Source organism: Acomys minous, assembly GCF_964271855.1.
Source record: "Acomys minous genome assembly, chromosome: 15".
Taxonomy (NCBI): domain Eukaryota; kingdom Metazoa; phylum Chordata; class Mammalia; order Rodentia; family Muridae; genus Acomys; species Acomys minous.
Window position 1 is genome coordinate 16,174,657 of NC_140497.1, and position 23,530 is coordinate 16,198,186.

Consider the following 23,530-nt stretch of genomic DNA (forward strand, 5'->3'; position numbering starts at 1 on the left):
TCTCTCTCTCCCAGAGTCCTCAGAATTCTGCTAACTCCAGCTGGCAGTGACCATGCCCCCCACCCCAGGCAGTTATTAGCCGTAAACTGAAAGCATCTCCATATCCCACATTTGGGATTAAAACAAAAGCCTATTTACATAACATAACTGAGTTTTTTGTTTTTCGAGACAGGGTTTCTCTGTGTAGCCTTGGCTATCCTAGATTCGCTTTGTAGACCAGGCTGGCCCGGAACTCACAGTGATCCTCCTGCCTCTGCCACCCGAGTGCTGGGATTATAGGCATGCGCCACCACGCCCGGCTATAACAATTTTTAAAGAAACCAAACCTTCCACTACATACACATCAGCGTCCCCAATACAGACACAGCGTGTGGGTGCAACTCCATCTCTCTGACAACAGTTTACATTCAACATGATACCACTCTCCAGAAATTACATCAAGTGAGTTTCAGATTTCAGAATTAGTCACCTGGAGGAGTACATGGTGATCTCAGAGATGCACTGTTTCACCCAGTTTGGATATCATTTCCATGTTGATTAAAAAAATTTTTTCCCAGCACTCGGGAGGCAGAGGCAGACGGATCACTGTGAGTTTGAGGCCAGCCTAGTCTACAAAGCGAGTCTAGGACAGCCAAGGCTAACACAGAGAGACCCTGTCTCAAAAAACCAAAAATAAATAAATAAATAAAAGAAAATAAAAAATTTTTACAGCTGGGTGGTGGTGGTGCATGCCTTTAATCCCAGCACTCGGGAGGCAGAGGCAGGTGGATCGCTGTGAGTTCGAGGCCAGCCTGGTCAAAGCGAGTCCAGGACAACCAAAGCTACACAGAGAAACCCTGTGTAGCTTGAAAACAAAACAAAACAAAAATAATAATAGTGATAATAATGATAATAATAATAATAATAATAATAATAATGATGATGATGATGATAAAATTACAATTTTATTATTTTATTTTATGGGTATGAATATTTTGCTTATGTGTATGTCTGTGTATCATATTCAATGCCTGGTGTCCGAGGAGGCCAGAAGAGGGCATCAGATGCTTGGAACTAATGTTACAGGTTACTATGAGCTGCCATGCGGGTCTTGGGTCCTCTAGAAGGACAGCCAGGGCTCTGAACCAGGTCTCTAGCCCCTTACATATTAACTTATACAGGATAAAAACTGCTTCATATTTTTAGAGACACAAGCAGTGTGAGTGTTCCAAAACTGTTGACCTCTTTCAAAATAGTTTGTCAGGGCTGGAGAGATGGTTCAGTGGTTAACAGCACCACCGTTCTTCCAGAGGACCTGGGTTCAAATCCTAGCACCTACACGGCAGCTCACAACTATCTGTCACCCTCACACAGACATACATGCAGACAAAACACCAATGCACATGAAATGAAAATAAATAAATAAATTGCCATTTAAGTCACTTGTTCCTTTCATATGAGATTTGACATAAGCTTCGCAACTGTATTAAGCTGTTAATTAGTCCAAGAACTGACACTGGCAAACACTGAGGCTCCCAATGCAGAAACATAGTACATGACGGTCCATTCATCTTGTCTGCCTTCTTTAATGTCCTGTCAAGCTGTTGTGCTTGACAATTTTCAGCCTATGGTTTTTTTTTCTTTTTCAATTTTATTATTTATGAGTATGTGTGCATGTCTCTGTGTGTATGTATGCAAATGTGCATGTAAGTGCCCATGGAGGCCAGAAGAAGGTCCTGGATCCTCTGGAACTGGAGTTCTGGGTGTTTGTGAGCCCCCTAACATGAGTGCTGGAAGCCACACTCTGGTCCTTTGGAAGAGCAGCACGCCTCTTAACCACCAAGCCTTTTCCAGCCCCAACCTACAGGTCTTGCACATCATTTGTAAGATTTATCCTAAGTATTTCATCTGTTAGAGATGGAGTTATTTTTATCATTTTAGATTCTAAATGATAGTTGCTAGTAAGATATAATTCTTTTTTTTTTTTCTGTATTGTATTCTGCAGCCTTGCCAGCATCACTTACCTTAGTCAGTAGGATGAAAATAGGAGTGTCAAGTCCAATTTCCTGGATGTATCACGATAAACATGGGGAAATGAATAAATCCTGGTTTCTCTCCCCCCCCCCCTTTTTTCCCTGCTGGTTAGAACGGAATCACTGCATGCAAGCATCCATGTTTAATCTCAAGGTAGAAGCAGGTGCTGAAGGAAAGTAACCATGAAGCCCCTAGCTTGCCCACGAACAGATTTCCTTTATGTGCCAAGGGGAATAAGAAATAGGTATTATTTAGCCATTGCTGTTTTGCATTTCTGTAAGGTTTGGACAAGTCACTCAGGACTCCAGTCACTCATTTGGGGAGAAGAATTTCATTATTATACAGTCAAAACTCTAGGAGCTGGGGGGCTGGAGAGTTGGCTTAGTGGTTAAGAGCATTGTCTGCTCTTCCAAAGGTCCCGGGTTCAATTCCTAGCACCCACATGGCAGCTCACAACTGTCTGTAACTCCAAGATCTGACACCCGCACACCAATGCACATAAATTAAAATTAAATAAAAATATTTTTAAAAAAAACCTCTAGGAGCTGGAGTAACCATTGCTTAACAGCCAGGAACCACTCCACACTGCTCTCCTTAGGGGGCTTTGGACATTGGCATGACACTTCGGCTCCAGCTGAGACTGTCTACAAGCCTCCTGAGCCATGAGCGTTGCCGGCAGCTTCCCCACAAGCCTGTGTTTTGACTGTTTGCTCCCCACCCAGTGGCTATCTTGTGAGAGCCTAGACTGTGGAACTAGAAGGTGGGCTTAGCTGAAAGAAGCTGGCTGGGCACAGGTTCTTGGGACTTACGCTCGCCCATTTCCCCTCCGTCTCTCAGTGTCCTCCCTGACGCAATGTTAACTGCTTTGTCCCCACCATGACGAGCTAAACTTCTGAAACTCTGAGTCTTTCCCATCTCCCAGCCCCCAAGACAGGGTTTCTGTGTAGCCTTGGTTGGCCTGGACTCAAATGCACAGAGATCTATCTGCTTCTGCGTCCTGAGTGTTGAAATTATAGGCATGTGCCACCGCACCCAGCAAAACTCTGAGTCTTGAGTTGTTAACACCAAGTATTTTGCTCACAGTGACAATGAAAGTAACACTACTGAAAGGTTAGTGACTAGGACGGAAAGATAGCTCAGCGGTTAAGAGCACTGTCTGCTCTTCCAAGGATCCTGAGTTCAATTCCCAGCAACCACAGGGTGGCTCACAACCATCTTTGAGATCTGTTGCCCTCTTCTGGCAGAACACTGTACACACAATAAATAGATAAATCTTTAAAAGAAAGAAAGAAGCAGGGTATGGTGGTGCACACCCTTAATCCTAGCACTCTGGAGGCAGAGGCAGGTGGATCACTGTAAGTTTGGGGCCAGCCTGGACTACAACGTGAGTCTAGGATAGCCAAGGCTACACAGAGAAACCCTGCCTTGAAAAAAAAAGTTTACAAAGTCTTGAGACTGGAGAGATGGCTCAGAGATTAAGAGCACTGACTGCTCTTCCATAGGCCCTGAGTTCAGTTCCCAGCAACTACAACCATCTATAATGAGATTTGGTGCCCTCTCCTGGTGTGCAGGTGTACATGCAGGCAGGATACTATATACATAATAAATACATTTTTAAAAAGAAAGGAAGAAAGAAAGAAATGTTAATGACTTAAAAGCCTCAGGTGAGCTGAGACTCTCAGACAGGAAAGGTGTATTGACTGATAGCACCCTTGGGAGCCCTCTGATGAGGCGATCCACATACCAAACCTGCCAGCATCTATGCTTCCAGTCCCCACTGGGACTGACCTGCAGACGGACTCTTCCATTCCTCAAAATTTCCCTTTTCCATCCTATAAAACCCCAAACCCCCACACCACATGCGCACAGTCTCACTGGCGGGACAGACTGGGGCTTCCACTGTTCTGATTGGGGATGCCTGCCTTGATTTCCTTTCCACGTGCCCTCCATCAGTCCCTAGCTGACAACTATGCCCTGTGCTAAACCACATCTCCCTGAAGGGCGCTTCCATCTCCTCTTCCTCAAGACTACCCCTAGTCAGCCATTGCTGTAGGGTGGCTCATGGGTCCCTCCCAGCCCCATTTTGGACTAGAGAGTATCTTGGCTAATGCACAGAACACATACGGAGGTAGCTCGGCCTGTGGTGATTGCACTGGAGCTACCAGCATAGCCTAATAGAAAAAGGGAAAGTCACAGGCCCTGGGTTGGACTCCAGCTAATGAACCGCTCCCATCTTAGGCTTGAAAGCCATATAGTAAAGACAAACTGGGTTTATTCCTGTTTATGATTAAATCTGTTTCTCAAGGATTGGGGTACGCCTCACCTGTGGCCTTAACTACGAATGGCTCTGTACTGCCTGTTCTAGGAGATGGCGACAAAAAAATTGTTATGACCGCCTTGCAAACCTACCATGGTTTCGGAAGGTTGTTATGACTACTTTGCTATGACCATTGCCTTAGTTAGGGTTCTGCTGCTGTGAGGAGACACTATGACCACGGCAACTCTTACAAATAGAAGCGTTTCACTGGTGTTGGCTTAGGGGTCCAGAGGTTCAGTCTATTATCATCATGCAGGCCGACATGGTGCTAGAGAGGAAGAGGAGAGTTCTACATCTGGATCCGAAGGCAGCAGAAAGGGAACTGTGCCACACTGTGCACAGCTTGAGCATAGGATATCTCAAAGCCCGCCCCCACAGTGACACACTTCCTCCAAGAAGGCCACACCTCCCGATAGTGCCACTTCCTATGGGTCAAACATTCAAACACATTAGATGAAGTCTACAGGGCCATTCCTGTTCAAGCCACCACAACCACATTATTATGATGCTTCTGTAACCTATTTTTGCCTCCAACATCCCTCCCCCCCATTTGGATACCCCCTACCCCTGAGCTACGAAAATTCTTATCTTGCACATGTCCAACGCTGACCCCTTGAACCTTGCCTTAGGGGGAGACAGTCAGTACACACGAATAGAAAACCTTGCTCTACTTAATTTGGCCATGATGATTTGGGTCAGTGGTCCTTCTCTTCCCACCTTTGGGATTAACACCAGCCACCACTGCTTCTTGCTCTTCCCCCAGCTGCAAGAGATCTTGGCAGATGCTGGAGCATGGGAAGGGGAAGATATTCCTGGCAGTGGTGGTGCATGATGTTAATCCCAGCAATTGGGAGGCAGAGGCAGGAGGATCTCTGTGAGCTGGAGGCCAGCCTGGTCATTCCAGGACAGCCAGAGCTGTTACACAGAGAAACTATGTCTTAAAAAAGAAAACAAAACAAAAACCGGGCAGTAGTGGCACACATGTTTAATTCCAGGGCTGAGGGCATTTGTACCTTCTACTGGTCTAAGAAGTCTGTAAGCTACCCATGTTTTCAAATTTTCAAAAATGGTGAGTTTCCCCTTTCCTCCAATGGTTGCTTTGCAGCCAATTTCAATTTGTGAGCCTCCTCCCTCACCCTTGATATACATTAAAAACAACAACAACAACAAACTAACCTTCAGACTCCCTCAGCCACAGTCCCGCACAACACAGCCCCCACACCACCCCAGTCAAACTCTGAGGCAGTATGCCTGCAACGTCATAAGGAGAATTCAAAAACCAACGAGACGTTACCCTGCTCTCTAACGCTGGCCTTCACTGGGGTCCTCAAGTTTAGATAAACTCTATACTTGGAGATATAAACTTTCTACCTGTTTCTACTAAGGGGATACTTTGATGTATATTAAAACTTGTTTTGTGTTCTTTGATTTGTTGTTGTTGTTGTTGTTAGTGTTCATAATTATTTTCACGTAATTATTTTATGTCATTTTGCCTGCTAGCGAACTGTTATATGTGAGCATGGTAATTGTTTTCATATAACATTTTTAAAAAATGTATTATGTCCTAAAAAATCTAAATACCTAAAAAAAAAAAAAATTTAACGCCAGCACCCCCTCTCACTTATCGAGTTGCAGCCGAGGGAGAAGGGGGATAAGTAAGCAGGTGCCCTTACCATGGCTCGTACAAAGCAGACTGCCCACAAATCCACCAGTGGTAAAGCACCCAGGAAACAACTGGCTACAAAAGCCGCTCACAAGAGTGCGCCCTCTACTGGAGGGGCGAAGAAACCTCATCATTACAGGCCTGGTACTGTGGTACTCTGTGAAATCAGACGCTCCTCTTCCAGCGTCTGGTGTGAGAAATGTGCTCAGGACTTCAGAACAGACCTGCGCTTCCAGAGTGCAGCTATTGGTGCTTTGCAGGAGGCAAGTGAGGCCTATGTGGTTGGCCTTTTTGAAGATACCAACCTGTGTGCCATGCCACGCCAAACGTGTAACAATTATGCCGAAAGATACCCAACTAGCACAGGGTATATGTGGAGAACGTGCTTAATAGTCCACTATGAGGGGAAACATTTCATTCTCAAAATAATTTTCCTCTTCTTCCTCCTGTTATCAGTAGTTCTGAATGCTAGATATTTTTTCCATAGGGTCAAAAGGTACCTAAGTATATGACAGCGAGTGGAAAAATAGGGGACAGAAATCAAATATTGGCAGTTTTCCCATTTTCATTTGTGTGTTAATTTTTAATATAAATGCAAGATGTAAAGCATTAACGCAAGCAAAATGTTTCAGGGAACACACTTCAACAGTTCAACTTTATAACAATTATAAATAAACCTGTTAAAAATTTCTGGACAGTGCCAGCATTTGGATTTAAAAAAAATAAGTACATTTCTTATTGACGCCAACTCAATGGTGTTTGTAGCATTTTTATCATACGGTAGATTCCATCCACTCATTATACTTTTCTGAGTTGTGCTACACGTAAGTATGTTGTCTGTCTTCTGTGCTGTTCCTGTAAGTTTGTATTAAAATACATTAAACTATATAAAAATCTAAATATCAAAATCAGTGTCTACTTTGTTTATATATTGAGCACTACCCTTGGGATATGCCTAATTTTGAGAGGTGTGTTTGTGGGCTGGAGAGATGGCTCACACTGGCTGCTTTTCTAGGGGCCCTGTGTTCAATTCCCAGTGACCACACGGTGGCTCATCACCATCTATAATGAGATCTGGCGCCCTCTTCTGGCATGCAGGCACACATGCAGGCATAACACTATACGTAAGAAAGAAATCTTTTTTTAACTTAAAACTGAAAAAAAAAAAAGTCATTTTAAAATTCATTTAAAGCCGGGCATGGTGGCAGACGCCTTTAATTCCAGCACTCGGGAGGCAGAGGCAGGTGGATTGCTGTGAGTTCGAGGCTAGCCTGGTCTACAAAGCGAATCTAGCACAGCCAAGGCTACACAGAGAAACCCTGTCTTGAAAAAAAAAAATCCATTTAATAGGGGCTGGAGAGATGGCTCAGCAGTTAAGAGCACTGGCTGCTCTTCCAGAGGCCCTGAGTTCAATTCCCAGCTACCACATGGTGACTTACCACAATTTAGAATTTGGTAAGATGCCCTCTTCTGGCCTGCAAGTGTACACACACACAGATAGAGTGCCTCATATACATTAAATAAATAAATACATACATCTTAACAAAATAAAATCCATTTAACTGCTTAAGACATACATAGACATTTTAAAATTTGCAGATAATCCTAATATATTTAATTGTTAATTATTTTCCATAATATTTTTGGGATAATAACTTACCCTGTTTTGCTTGTATTTGTGGCTGTTTTATATTTAAGAGTCAGTGTACATGTTTTCCCTGTTGGGAAATGGGAGAGATGCACAGTAGTAAGAACACGTTTTGCAGAGGACCTGGGTTTGAGTTCCCAGCACCCATGTGATGTAGATCTAACCTAAAACTGTGCTTCAGAGGAATCCAATGTCTCTGGCTTCCTTAGGCACCTGCGCATGCACGCGCGCGCGCACACACACACACACACACACACACACACACGATTTTTAAAAATAAAATAAAAATCTTTAAGACAGTAAACAAAATATAGTTGTTTTATTGAAGAAAAAGGTATTTCCAGGATTTTATAAACAAAAAGAGATATACATTCACACATATACATATATATATGTATGTATATATACATAATATGTTTTTTAAAAGGAAGTTTAAGGAAAGTATGCCAGGAGTGGTGGCACATGCCTTTTATCCCAGCACTTGGGAGGCACAGGCAGCTACACAGAGAAACCCTGTCTCAAAACAGAACAAACAAACAAACAAACAAACAAAACAACCCCAAAACAGGAAAAGGGAAATGCTTTTGGATGAGAAAGAATTTATGTGGTAAAATAAAATTTTGTCAGAAAGGATTGTCCCAAACTGGCAATAGACTGAGGATAAAGCCAGAAGGTCCAGCCTACCAGAGGAGCCGTTGATAGTCAGTAGCTTCTGGAGGAGAGAGTGCACTTCTGACAGGATGACCACACTCCAGTACAAGGCCCCATGCCAAGGAGTATATGGTCCCAAGTTAGACTCCGGGGGTGATTTACACACCTTTCACTTTCACTAGAAAATAAAACTTTTATGCACGTGTGCTCGAGGACTCGTGCGACTCTAGCAGCTGAGAGTTGAGGCAGGAGGAAGTTTGGGGACAGCCCTGGGGTGGGATGTTTTGGGGCACAGATGAGAGAGAACTTTCCATTGACACTGTGCTGAAGGGGAGGAGTTACCCCTGGCAACGCGCCCTTGGATTTGGTCTCAGCTTACTCTGAAAATTAAACACAAGCAAGAGGGCTGTGCTTTTTCTGTCCCGGAAGTTGGGGGTGGGGCCGGCTCTCGGGCTTGCCTGCAACAAGCTTTTCAGTGGAGTTTCCGGGCAAACGCCTTTGCTTAAGGCCAATTCTACAAGTTCCCCACCAGCGGTTCTCTGTGGGTCCGAAGTTTTGTAAGGCCAAATTCTGCCCTCCCTTCCCCCAAAAGTCTTTGTTCCCCATTTTAAGATAATGTAAATGTCACCTATGAGTGACAGTTCCCAAGAGAGGACGAGCGCTGGAGACCTAGGGCCCTTCTCTCCTTGCACGGAGACAGCCTGCTGCCCACACTCAGCTTTCCTGTGTCAGGGAAAAGAATGGAAGCAATTTGTAACGCCTCCTTTAAGTTCTGTTTCCGGGGCTTGTCAACTCTGCACCCACATGTGTCAGGCACAGTGCACCCTTGTGTGAGTTATTGGGGTTGTTTTCCTAAGCGGGGCCCCTTTCTTCACCCGCAGCCTGTTTTCAGAGACTACTTCTGCCTGTAACTCAACCACACAGGCACGGGATGTTAGTTCGTAGGCCTAGGGAAACTGCAGATCTAGCTTGCAATCCCGCCAACTTGGCCTGAGGGAGGGAGTGGAAGGTTCGTTACTAAGACTTGATTTCTACTCAGGAACAACAGTTCTGACCCTGTCATCTCACTGGAAAATAACAGAGCAGACAGCAAACCCAGGAAGTGTTCAAGGACCCAGAGGTCCTGGGTTCAAGAGAGCTCTTTGTCTTGTGAGCTTTTGGGTTTAAAATCAGTGTTTGAGGCAGTTAAATAAAAATAGCGTTGTGGCGGGGGGGGGGGGGGGCATGCTTTTGTTTCTCTGACAGGATTAACAAGTTGGAAAATGCTTCTTTGGAAACACATGCAACTCTTCAAAGGGAATCTCTAAAGAGCAACAGAGTTTAAGATGGTCTTGGAGGTCAGGGGCCTTAATGCTTTAGCTTAGGACATTGGGGAGAGAGAGAGAGAGAGAGAGAGAGAGAGAGAGAGAGAGAGAGAGAGAGAGAGAGAGAGAGAGAGAGCTGCCAAGTTTTTTTTTTAAATTTATTTATTTTATGTGCATTGATGTTTTGCCTGCATGTATGTCTCTGTGAGGATGTCAGATCTTGGAGTTCTAGACAGTTGTGAGGTGCCTTGTGGGTGCTGGGAATTGAACTTGGAGCCTCTGAAAGAGCAGAGAGCAGAGCCATCTCTCCAGCCTGAGCTGTCAGCTTATAAGAAAGAAGAAAACAAAGCGAAACGGATGGTGCAGCCAGTTAGATGAGAGAGCAGGAGAGCAGGTGGGGAAGGGAGGGGTTGGGGTAAACACACAGGTGCATTCTTTCTCTAATAAGCGAAGCCTTGGTACATGTTGGTCAGGATTCTGGAAAGTGAAACTCTCCGGGCTGAGAGATTATTAAGGTATTGACCAGGGTTTCGGAGAACAGAAAACAATGTGGAAAGTGAATGGGGGCCCTGTCGTTGCCCTAAGCCTGTGAGGCGGGGAGAACAGGAGTGGAGAGGCTGTGGTGGTTTGAATAGGAATGGCCTCTACAGGCTCAGATACTTGAATGCTTGGGCATCAGGGAGTGGCACTACTTGAGAAGGATCAGGAGGTGTGGCCTTCCTTGCTGAAGTGGGTGTGGCCTTGCTGGAGTGGGTGTGGCCTTGTTGGGGTGGGTGTGGCCTTGTTGGAGTAGGTGTGGCCTTGTTGAAGGAAGTGTGACTCTGGGGGTGGGGTCTGAGGTTTCAAAAGCCCAGACCAGGCCCAGTGTCTCTCTTGCTGCTGCCTGCAGACCTCGATATAGAATTCTTAGCTCCGTCTCCGGTACCATGTCTGCCTATGTGCCGCCATGATGCCCACCATGATGATAACGAGCTAAGCCTCTGAAACTGTAAGCCAGTCCCAGTTAAATGCTCTCTCTTACAAGAGTTGCCACGGCCATGGTGTCTCTTCACAGCAATAGTAACTATAACTGAAACAGAGGTCCAGCCTGACTCAGCTGTCAGTCATAGGACATGACCATCCCACGGCATCCCAGCAGGAGGAGAGCCCGGAAAGTATGTCCCCTCTGCCACCCTTCCCTCTCTCTCTGACTTCCTACAGGGACCTTCCATCTGCTAAGTCTGAGCCGATAGCAGATACAGGCAGCCACGGAGCACAGCATCCTGAGTTCAGAGCACAGTGGAGGAGGCTAGGCAGTTGGGGAGAGGGGACGATGGGAACAGATTGAAGGGACGTAGTATTTCTCAAGATGGTTCTCACGGACACAGAAGGGCTGAGACCTTGATTGAGGGTCTTAAGCAGTTAATTTCGTGTCCAGGTCTCCTGCTCAGTTCCCAGTTCTCATCAGACGTGGAGAATTATTTTTTTCTGAGACAGGGTTTCCCTGTGTAACAGCTCTAGCTGTCCTGGAACTCTCTCCGTAGACCAGGCTGGCTTCAAACTCACCGAGATCCTCCTGCCTCTGCCTCCCAAGTGCTGGGATGAAAGGCGTGCACCACTACCACCCGGCAGACGTGGAGAGTTTAAAGTAGCTTTTCAGACCCATTTCAGCTCTAGTGTGTGGGATCCCAGAAGCGACTAGAGGCTCTTCCAGACTGGGCTGCTGTGAGCCCTGAGAGTGGATGGCTGCTTGCTTGGTAAATACACCGAGGCCTTTCTTCCTTACATGTGTAGCACCTACAGTAGCATGGGCAGTGGTGGCTGGCTCTTGAGCCATTCAGGGGGTGAGCAGTCTGTGCCCATGTGAGGTCTGCAGGCTCTGGAGAGCTCGTTCTCAGAGCCCAGGAAACTGAATAAGACAATCTGGTAGAGTAAAACTCATCTGGCAGGCAGCTGGGTGGGCAGGCAGGTAGGTAGGCAACCAGCATGCTCACTTGTTTCTCAGTCTTCTTTTGCCTGAGAGGACCTCAGCAGCTGGCCACAGCTGGCGCGGTCCTCAGGCTGCTGGACAGGTGGCTGGCAAGCCCGGCCAGCCAAGCTAAGGGTCAGCTGCCAGCAATTATGGAGCTGGTAATGATTAGCCAAAAAGTCCAGCTACGGAAAATTCCACCGGCCCTATGCTGACAAGAAACATACCGAATCCTCCGTTCCTGCCTTGCCACACTCTCTTCTGTTCCGGTCTTTCAACTGCTTCTGTGCTCCTGTTTCTTTTCTTTTCTTTTGTGTGGTGGTGGTGGGGGTCAGGGGGTGGCGGGTGGGGTGTGTGTTTCAAGACAGGGTCTCTCTGTGTAGCCTTGGCTGTCCTGGACTCTCTTTGTAGACCAGGCTGGCCTCGAACTCACAGCGATCCGCCTGCCTCTGCCTCCAGAATGCTGGGATTAAAGGCGTGCGCCACCACACTGGGCTCTGCTCCTGTTTCTTTGAGGCCTCCAAGACTAGAGGGCAAGGCTAAGGAAGAAAGTCTCTTTCTTGGTATTTGCATGGCTGAAGATGAAGAAATATAAAGGTGTGCCCCTCAGTACCCACCTCCACACGTCTCGGGTAGTAGACTGGAACAAACAAGAGATTTCCTCGCTTCTTCCCCCTCACTGTCAGTCATTAATCTAGGACTCCTCCAGTGACTGAGTAGTCCCAAATGTGCACTTCTTTATCTTCTGTCTATGGAGGGGACAGGAAAGCCAAAGGGACCTATAGTCCCAAATCCTTAAAAATTTACCCCAGGCTGGAGAGATAGCTCAGTGGTTAAGAGCACTGACTGCGCCTCCAAGGGCCCAGGTTTGGTTCCCAGGACCCACATGGCAGCTAGAACCACCCTATAACTCCTGTTCCGGGGGATCCAACTCTCTTAATTGTAACGCACAGATATACATTCAGGCAAATCGCCCATACATATAAAAATAAACAAAAAAAGTTTAACAACAACAACAAGAAAATAAAGTGATTAAAACAAACAAACAAACAAACAAACAAACAAACAAACCCTCTTCCAAGCCAGGAGTGGATGGTTAAAGGTAGATGCATGCCTTTAATCCCAGCAGTTGGGAGGCAGAGGCTGACGGATCTCTGTGAGTTCGAGGCCAGCCTGGTCTACAGAGTGAATCCAGGATAGCCAGGGCTACACAATGCATAGGGCAGGGCTCATCTTGGGCCTTCTTCACTTTGTCACACAGTGTATTAGCTATTTTTCTGTTGCTGTGATAAAACACTACCACCAAGGCAGAGAGAGAGGGAGAGGGAGAGGGAGAGGGAGAGAGAGAGAGAGAGAGAGAGAGAGAGAGAGAGAGAGAGAGAGAGAGATATCAATCTGCCATTTTGTAGATAAATATTTGCCAGTGTGGCACAGTGCTGGACCCTGCAATCTTAGCACTCCAAAGATACAGGATCACAAATTCAAAACACAGTCCTAACTCCTCCTATGTTAGGGCACACTTCCTTCCACAGAACACTCTGTCTTAGCCCTGTGACCTGTTCAGCCCAGCATTTCTCAAAGTCCTCCTTTTCAAAAACACAAAAGAGCCACCACTACCACAGCTTCCTCCTTACCTCTGTCAGACAGGCTTTCAAGAGCAGTCAAGGCCTTGAGGCGCAGACTCAACAGCATGGGGCTCCAATTCCGCAAACAGGCTGAGTGCTCTTGAGCCCTTTCTTCTTAGATCCCTCACCGCCAGAGGCAGCATTTGCCTCTCAGGGGTTTGATGAGGCCTATATGAACTGACTTGTGTGACCTCTACTCTGTAGGCACTTTGAGAGCAGTCACTTGCAGTCCAGGCAAAGCACCATGTGCCCCTGGTCAATAGTTTTGTAAACGGTTAAAACTTCCTTTCAATGGAGAACTTTTCCTTTAAGCCAGAAAAAGACACAGCTTCTTCAAAGGAGGAGGTTACTGGGCACCAGATGCCTCGGCCTCCAAGTTGAATTCCTCCCCAAAGCAATTTTTTATGAAGAACAGCATCCTCGTCCTTGCATCAATAACAGAGGTCACACATGCACGAGGTGGGAAGCCTGCTCTGGAGCTTGATCTAAATTGCTAAGCTCTAGTCACACTCTGCTGCCAAGCGCACACTCACAGCCCCCAACAGCAGGTACTGACCCTAGCAAGGCATTTCTACAGAACTCAGCCTTCTGCGCTGGGAGTAATGGCCGGACCCCTGCATAGCAACCCTACATAGTAATAACGCTGCTGCACCGGGCAAGAGCATATTTGCATTTTTTCACCTGCTCTGTAGTAAAATGATGTTTTACAATCAACACCACTCACACACTTCTATGAGGCAGGGCTGTTACTAGCCGAGGTTAGAGGAGGGACAGATAGAGTTAATCATCAGAGTCAGCGACTGCTTGGAGCCCAGGTTCAAATCCCCGCCTTCCTAGTTTCTGAACTCAGCTGTATGAACGTGAGAGGAGGGTGGCTCGCATGCCTCCTCTGTCATTCACCAGCCGCCAGCCTGATTGTCATCTATAAAATGGCAATGATGGTGACGGTGTCTGCCACGTTTCGGCTATTATCTCCTGGCATATGGCAGATCCCAAGCAAGAGTCAGCTGGTACTTCCTGAAACCCAATTGCTGGTTCTGACTGTTTAGTTCAGTTCCCCGCCTAGTTCAGTTAGCCGGTCAGAGAACAAGGCAAGGTGTTATGTGGCTAAAAGCGGGGGTGGGGGTGGGGTGGGGGAATGTGTGATAAAGGGTGAAACCCCATAGGACTCCAGAGAAGGGCATTTTTGAAAGGCTCAGTTACATTAACTCCCTACCTTCCTCAGCTTTGGGAGAAAGCGGCCTGAGTTTGCCAGACCAGTTTAGTCGTCAGCAGCTACGGGCCGAGGTTAGGTGTATAGATAGCCACAGCTGAGTCACTACCAAGGCAAGGATACACAGAGGCGTCTGATTGAACCCTAGATGCTTCAGACACAGACACAGCACTGGAAATATGTGATACCTGAAGGGCCAACCATCTGACCCAGAACTCGGGCTAAGGGGTGGGGGTTGGGGGTTGTAGGGTGGGGGGGTGGGGAGGTGGGGGGTGGTGGGGAGAAATGAGTATCTTCAGACCAGAAACACACAAGGTCCCAGCCCTGGGGGAGCAGCCAGGCCATGCTTCATCAGGGCCCTTTCAAGCCAGTCACTCCTCTGAATCTACTCTTTGCCAAGTCAGGTAGCTCCTGGGGGGGAAGGGGGGAGGCAACCAGAGGAGAGAGCCTCAGTTTACCCAACTTATTTCCTAGCGTTTGACCATTAACACTTTCCACTCGAACAGCATTTTAAAAACGTTGTCACCTTTCCCCTGGTCATCTTCCAGCCAGCCGAGGGACCCAGTGACGCACCCATCAGTGCACCGGGGAGGTTCCTACCTGTCCGCAGTGGCCCCGCTTCGCCCCACCTGCTGCTGCGAGGCTTGGCTGGCAGGGTCTTTCTTCTCCACCAGCACTTGGGGCACAGGGAAAAGGATGTTTTGTAACTTTTGGCTGGAACTTCCAAAGGGCGAGCAGGAAATGTCCTCTGGGACACGGAGCTCAAGGAGTAATCGCTGGTTTTCCTGGAAGCTACTTGCAACAACCCCGGCTGGTATTTAAATCTCTCTCCCTCTCCCCTGCTTCGCCCTCCCTCCCCTGCCCTCCCTCCCTGTCCTCTGTCCCTCTCTACTCATATACTGAGAACTTTTTCCTCTGGGTAAACTTGGCTCCAAAATGCTCTCCTTCTGAGAGACTTTCTCATGTTACAAAATTTAGTTTAAAAGAAAGAAAGGAAGGAAGGAAGGAAGAAAGAAAAGAAGTCTGGTCTACAAAGCGAGTCCAGGACAGTCAAGGCTACACAGAGAAACCTTGTCTCGAAAAACCAAAAAGGAAAAAAAAAAGAAAAGAAAAGAAATCCAGAGCTCTGCCCCCCATCATCCCCACCCCGCCGCGCCAGCCGCCCCGAACTTTGTACTGGAAACTTTTTGTTTTGTTTTGTTTTTTGATAGAATTTTTTTTTTCTTTCGACCCTTTGGATTCCAAGAAAATGCACGCCCACATCCTTTTTACTGGTCTCTCTCTTTTTTTTTTTTTTTTGTGGAAAAACAACAACAGCTGGTAGAGAACAGCCCTTTAACTGTGGGCGCCCAGCTGAGCCTTCTCTGATTGGGGCGACCACCCTGTAGCCTGCGTGGAGTGCAGTAAGAGATGGGGTGCTTGAGGAGGGTCCTTAGGGACAGAACTGGTTATCTTTCCCAACTCCCATTCCAGCGATGGGACCAGGGGTGCACGGGCTGGAGCGCCCATCAGAAGAGTCCCTTGTTCGTAACCCTTAGCCTTTCTGGGAATACTCACATGCTGCCACGAACTGGGAACCTTTAGAATACTCGACGCTGTCACAGTGCTGACTGGGGATGTGTTTACAGTCAGGAAATGGGTTATCTTGTCTGTCCAGTGGCTTAGCAGAAAGCAGGTAATAAACTAATGGTGTAAGCAAGACTATAAAAAGAGGTATTTTTGACAATTCATCAGGTTAGCGGTTTTCTTTCTTTTAAATATTTATGCACATTGGTGTTTTGCCTGCATGTATGTCTGTGTGAGGGTGTCAGGTACCCTGGAATTGGGGTTACAGACAGCTGTGAGCTGCCATGTTGGTGCTAGGAACGCAGATTCTCTGGAAGAGCAGCTGGTGCTCTTAACCACCGAGCCATCTCTCCAACCCTAGAGATTGCCTTTAGGAGAAAGTTTTATTTAGATGTATTTTAACTGATACATAAGGCCATAAGAATTGTAATATGTGGCAATGAAATTCAGCCCCCATTACTGAAAGTATTTAACTAGGAGCTGGAGAGATGGCTCAGTAGTGAAGAGCACTGGCTGCTTCTACAGAGGGAGGACTCTGGTTTGGCTCCCAGCACCCACATGGTGGCTCACAACTGCCTGAAACTCAAGTTCTAGAGGATATGATGCCCTCTTCTGGCCTATGGGGGCACTGCACACACACAGTGCACAGACACATATGCAGGCAAAAACGTCCATACAAAAATAAATAACAATAAATAAGTCTTTGAAAAATTAAGCAATCAGGAGGCTGGGCATAGGGGCACATGCCTCTAACCCCAGGATTAAAGGCGGATCACTGCAAGTTCAAGGCCAGCCTGGTCTACAAAGAGTGTTCCAGGACAGTCAAGGCTACACAGAGAAACTCTGTCTTGAAAAACAACAGCGGGCGTGGTGGCACACGCCTTTAATTCCAGCACTTGGGAGGCAGAGGCAGGTGGATTGCTGTGAGTTTGAGGCCAGCCTGGTCTATAGAGTGAGTCCAGGATTCCTGCATAGCTACGGCTACACAGAGAAACCCTGTCTTGAAAAAAACCAAAGTTTTAAAAAATGAGAGAGAGAGAGAGAGAGAGAGAGAGAGAGAGAGAGAGAGAGAGAGGAGAAAAACAAGAACAACAACAAAAAAAAAGAAAAAAGAAGGAAGAAAAAAAAGAAGAAAGGAGAAATTAAGTAATTAGGTACCATTCTATATTCTAATATATTGAACCATAGCACTGAAATAAACATAAAGCACACTCATTTTATTTTTTTCTCAAATAATCTCAGAAGCCACACTCTGAGAAGCAGTAGACAGAGACTATCAGGTATCTAAACACAAGACAGGCCAAGGTTTAGAAGACGGCTTCTGGGTGTAGCTCTGTAGGGCAGGAGATTGGCCCGACCACGACCCAGAGTCCAATCCCAGGACACACACACTACATACCTTAAAGGATGGCTTCTGCCCCAATTTAAGGACAAAGTTCTAATTCTGTTGACTTAAAAATATGCAGCTCTTGGGACTCGGGGAACGGATCAGAAGTTAAGAGTATTGGCTGCTATTCCAGAGGACCCAGGTTCAATTCCCAGCATCCACATGGCAGCTCACAGCTGTCTGTAATACTAGTTCTGGGGACCTGACATCCAACACCTTCACACAGACACACATGAAGGCAAAAAACCAATGCATTTTTTCTTTTTCTTTCTTTTCTTTTCTTTTCTTTCTTTCTTCCTTTTTTGTTTGTTTGTTTGTTTTGTTTTGTTTTGTTGGGACAAAAATTCTCTGTGTAGCCATGGCTATCCTGAACTCACTTTGTAGACTAGGCTGGCAAATATTTTTTTAATTGAATAAAAAAATTATGCAGCTCACTGGGCAGAGAATTTAGTGTTAGGGTTTGGGGCTATGGCAAGCCAGATTAGTGCAGTGGCATTTCCTGTTCCCACCCTAACAGCAAGAATTACTAGACTGGCCACTTCTGTTTGTTAAACTAGGTGTAAGTGAGTGAGTGTGTGTGTGTGTGTGTGTGTGTGTGTGTGTGTGTATGTGTGTGTATAACCCTGCATGTGACTCTGTAGATCAGAAGTTGGTTGACCAGGTGTCCTCGAATTCTCTCCATCTTACTTTGGGGACAGGGCCTCTCAGTGAGTATTACTGATTCTGCTAAGCTGGCTGGCCAACAACTCCTGGGCATCCTCCTGTCTCTACATCCCCAGTGCTGGGATTACAGGCAACTACATGCAAGTGTGCAGGCGAATTTCACACACACACACACACACACACACACACACACACACACACACACCACACTTAAGAAAAACTAAAGTTTGAAAAAAGAAAACAGCCCATCCTGAGGAGGACGGAGGGTACAGGAAGGAATCCTTGTACGATACTCACAGGATTGTATACTGGTGCAGACACTATAGAAATTCAAACTACAGCGTGATTCAACTTTGTCATTTCTGGGTATATACTCAAAGGAATTTGAGTTAGTACACCCCAGAGATACTTCAGCGTTGTCTATTGCTGCGTTATTCACAATAGGCAAGATATGGAACAGCTTAAGTGACTAAAAGAGATGAATCGATAAAAAAAATATGTGATATGTATGTATGTGTATATTTATACATACATACATGCATACATACATATGTACACTAGAACTTTATTCAATGATAAAAGAAAAAGAATGAAATTACATCATTTCTTGTGCCAGGTCTGTCTGAAAATGTCTCCAAGGACACAGGAGGCTGACGTAGGAAGATGGGGAGTTTGAGGCTAGCCTGGGCTATATGGAAAGATCCTGTCTCGAAGGAACAAATAAACCAACCATAAACCACTTTATACCTGAAAAAAGGACCATGTCTGTTTATCCCGTGACTCACCCTGACTTCTAATGTGTAGTTTTCAAGTGTAGTTTCTTATTTTCTTAGCTGGTTCATTTTGCAGTTTATTCTGAGAAACTCAAGACATTGTCTGAGAAAACGAAAGAGTCACAGGAGACGCATGGAAGGGAGCAGCTCCCAGAATGACTCTTCTGTGGGAGTGTGTTCACATTCTCTGAGGAGCTTCCCCGCAGGCGGAATGAGCTCCCTACACTACTTCTTTCTGCTATTAAAAGATGCACCCAAGCCTGGTGTGGTGGTGCACACACCCCTAGCACTCAGGAAGCTGAGGCAGCAGGATCAAAGGTCAAGGCCAGCCTGGGCTACTGAGAAAGTTCCAGACCTGCCTAGGCAACCTGAGAACCCATCTCAAAACAAGTAAATAAATCACATTTTCAAGGGATTTTTAAAAGTAAAATCGGAGCTGGAGAAATGGCTCAGAGGTGAAGAGCACTGACTGATCTTCCAGAGGTCCTGAGGTCAATTCCCAGCAACCACATGGTGGCTCACAACCATCTATAATGTGATCTGATGCCCTCTTTCTGGCCTGCAGGTAGAGAACTGTATACATATTAATAAATAAATAAATCTTTAAAAAAGAAAGTAAATTCACAGAGACTCAGAACCCTGACAACAATCCCCCTGTTATATTTGTGTTTAGGGAAGGGGTACATTTTTGTTGACTTAAGTACATTAAAATTCACCCTAATTTCTCACCATTTAGACTCGAGCAAACCCTTACTTTATTCCAGGATCCTTGCAAGGTTTAGGAGCTAAGTCTGGTAGAGGAGCCAGCTCAGTTTAGTAGGCAGGTCAGGACTTTACGTCAGCATATGCAGGTGAAATAGAGCAGGCAGGGTGAGTAGACTATGGTGTTCCGGGCCAGTCAGGGAAGTGGGGACTCTGTGGTGTGCAGGGGAAGTGGCAAACCATTTCAAGAAAAAGCATGTGTCTTGGAAGACTTAAATTTATTTACTAGTGCAAATGTGTTTATGCCATATGTGTGCATGCCTGTGGTATGTGTGCATGCCTGTGGTATGTGTGCATGCCTGTGGTATGTGTGCATGCCTGTGGTGAGACCAGAAGAGGGCATCAGATCCCCTGGAGTTGGGTGTTGGAAACCAAACTCCTGACCTCTGGAAGGGAGTGTCAACTGTTCTTAACCTCTGAGTCATCTCTCCATCTAGAAATCAAATAATGGGCAGGGCCTGTGACACACACCTTTAATCCCAGCACAGGGAGGCAGAGGCAGGTGAGTCTAGGACAGCCACAGCTACACAGAGAAACCCTGTCTCAAAAAACAAACAAAAACAACAACAAAAGAAATAAATCAAATAACAGGGCCAGTGAGAGAGAGCTCAGAGGAGAAAGATGTTAGGTGCCAAATCTGAGTTCAATCCCAGGAGCCTACGTAGTGCTCAGGACCCACATGGTGCGGGACACTGTTCTCTGACCTCCACACATGCAGCACCGCTAAGACTTCAAGCACTATATGAAACATGAGAGGTGGGAGCGGACACCGATGTCTCATTCTTGACTTTTAGAGATAATGATGCTGTCTCCACTCAACACAATGTCGGCCATAGCTCTATATCTATATCTGTATCTATATCTATATCTATATATCTATCTATCTAAATCCTGTATGATTTTGAGGTGTGTAACATCTCTTCCCAACATATTCAGAACTTTTACCCTGAAGGCATGTTGAGCTTTGTCAAATGCTTTTCCAGCACTGACTGAAATGACTATGTGGTGCCTGACCTTAAGTTTCTACACGTGGTGAATTATGTTTACTGGTTTACATAGGTTGGATCAACCTTACTTTTCTGGGATGAATCCTACTTAGTCAAGATGCCTAATCTAATGTGTTCCCGAATTCAGTTTGCAAGTATCTTGCTGAGGAATTTTGCTGCTATGTTTATCAAACAAATTGGCCTATAGTTTTTGTTTGTTTGTCTGTTGTGTCTTTGCCTACTTTGTGTATCGGGATAAGGCAGGCTTCATAGAGTGAATTCAATAGGGTTCCTTCGCTTTCTAGTTTGAGGAAGAGGCTGGGAGGAATTGGCCTCAGGTATGATAAGATTAAGCCGTGAAAGCCAGGAGGTGGTGGCACATGTCTTTAATCCCAGCACTTAGGAGGCAGAGGCAGGCAGATCTCTGTGAGTTCGAGGCCAGCCTGGTTTACAGAGTGAGTCCAGACAGCCAAGGCTACACAGAGAAACCCTGTCTCGAAAAACCAAAACACCAAATAAAGTAAAATAAATAAAAAGACTAAGCCGTGAGTCTGATGAGTCTGGGCTTTTCTTTGAGGAGAGGCTTTTCAGTGCAGACCCTAACTTGTTGCTTAGAATTAATCTGTTTAAGTTCTGTCGTCTGGGTTTCATTTTAGTGAATGAGACATATTTAGAAATTCTACTTATCCAGCTTTTCGGGGCATAGGTTTTCATGGTACCCTCTAATGATGCCCTTTGATCTCTGATTTTGTTATTTGTGTCTTCTCCATCCCTCTTCCCCCCCCCCCCCCCCCCCCCCCCCCCCCCCGCCCTCTCTTTGGTCAGCTTGGCTCCCTGGGAAATGATGAAACAGGCAGGCACTTTGTAGTCTCCGGTCAGAGGTTTCACTGTTGACGTTTTCCTTGCTGAGACTGCTATTCACATCTCGAAGTACAGACTGTATAGGACTAAGCGACTGCACCCTGAGCCCTGAAATGTTTGTACAGAAAAAGAAGACATTTCAGCGACCCTTCTGAACACTCTGCCAGGTCAGTGCAGGCTTGTCCTTGGTAGGCTGATGATGTAATTCTCAAAGTGTCCAGAAGATGGCAGCATTGCTGCTTCAGAAGAACCTTCACACTTTAATTTTGTTTGTTTGTTTGTTTTGTTTGTTGTTTTGCTTTGCCTTTTTGTTTTGTTTTGGTTTTTGTTTTTGCCCCTGAGGACCTCTTCAGTAGACCACATCTTCTACATCAGGTACCAGGCATGTAGGCTATAACTATACAGTAGAGGCATGGGCTGTAAGGATCTGACACAGCCATGTGATAACCCGTGCATTTTGGACCCATCATCTACAGGGTCCAAAAACAAAGACACCACAAGTCCGGATGTCCTGATTCTGCTAGGTTTAGTGGAGCAAATCTGTAATCTCGGCATTTGGAAAGCAAAGACAGGAGGATCTAGAATTGAAGGCCAGACTTGTGTATACATAACCAATTTAAGACCACCTTGAGCTACTCAAGACCTGTAAAACACACACACACACACACACACACACACACACACACACACACACCCCTGCACGTATGTGGGGGTTGGGGGATTGGAAACACTCCTTGACTCAGTAGGGCAGTTGGGCCAGCCCTGCTCTATCCAAGTTCCACAAGCGTCCCCTGAGTGCCAATAGCCCTACCTGGCAAGGCAAAAAGACGCTGTTTGTTTGACCACAGGCTGCTCTCCTACTCCAGAGGCGGGTCAGCATTACAAAAAGCATATTTATTGTATATTATTTATCTTCTCAGATTCTGAAGATTCAGAACTCTGAAGCACATTTAGCCTCTGGGTAAGAGTGCTTGTTTTGACACGATGTGACCGGGCTTTGGGGGGTCTTGTTCTTGGCAGTCATGCAATTCTCAATGTGTCCAGAAGATGGCGCCACTATCTGAAGGGCTACACACAACGCGAGGGCCTCCAGGGCCCTTGGCTCTGTGGTCTTCAATCCACGCTAACCAAAGTTGAAGAAAAGGCCCGGAAGGACACAAAGCGGAATCCCCATCGACACATTCGCATCGCGACACCCATGTGCCCGTCTATCACAATGGTTCCTAACCTCCCTAAGGCTGTGGCCCTCTACTATAACTCCTCATGTTGTGGTGACCCCAACCATAAAACTATTTTTGTTGCTACTTCATGACTATAATTTTGCTACTGTTATGGATCACAATATAAATATCTGATATGCAGGATGTCTGATATGCCACACCTGTGGAATAGTCATTTGGGGAGCAGACACGGTGTGTGTGTGTGTGTGTGTGTGTGTGTGTGTGTGTGTGTGTGTGCATACACATTGGAGGTGCATACCAGGTGAGGCAAAGTAAGGATCCGGGAAAGACTGTGGAAGGCCTTGCTGAAGGGAAGTAGGACGTCTGGCTCTTAGGCAGCCTGCGGAGCTCCTTCCCACCCGTCCCTGAGGTTCTAGAAACGACCATTGTCTCATTCTGGCAGAGACAGCCCTTGGCCCTGCCCACCTCAGCCTCCTGGCTCCCTACCCACCCACACCACAGTCATAACCATGGTCTTGGGACTCTTCAAATGTTCCAGATCCTGCCTCTTGCCACTTCTGTCTGTGCACACACTGTTCCTGGAATCGTCCTTGCCTCTGGCTTCCTTCTGGCCGGTTGACTTCCTGTGAGTCCATCTCTCTAGCCCAGGGCTGGTTATGTCTTCTCTCCCCGTGACTTTTCTGTCAGTGTTGAATCATGTCAGATGGCCCCGTGAGCTCACAGCAAGGAGCCTGCTTAGAATTGTCACGTCAGTTTCTCCACCACCCCCTACACACCGCGGGATCCCTGGCACATTCTGAGACACCACCCTTTACAGCCTTAAAGCTACACAAGCCGCAGCAAGGTTCTCAGCAGATGTTGGTGGGTTGGACGGGTAGAGAGCGGGCCAATATTATTATACTCAGGAAAGAGCTCTGAGCTCCGAGAGGCTCGGTAAGACTCTACCCGTGAGGGAACGACCTAAGTCTC

At 46.3% G+C, this 23,530-nt stretch overlaps 1 long non-coding RNA gene and 1 pseudogene across 2 annotated transcripts; both read left to right on the forward strand.

Annotated features, from left to right (window-relative positions):
- Positions 1-5,935: 5,935 nt before the first annotated feature.
- Positions 5,936-6,530, forward strand: LOC311584462 (histone H3.3-like; annotated as a pseudogene). The gene has a single exon. The product of its transcript is annotated as a histone H3.3-like (transcript).
- An 8,578-nt stretch (positions 6,531-15,108) lies between these two features.
- LOC311585279 lies at positions 15,109-22,626 on the forward strand. The gene is made up of 3 exons (XR_014775169.1): positions 15,109-15,196; positions 21,345-21,547; positions 22,425-22,626. It is a non-coding gene; the product is annotated as an uncharacterized lncRNA (long non-coding RNA).
- The last annotated feature ends 904 nt before the right edge of the window (positions 22,627-23,530 follow it).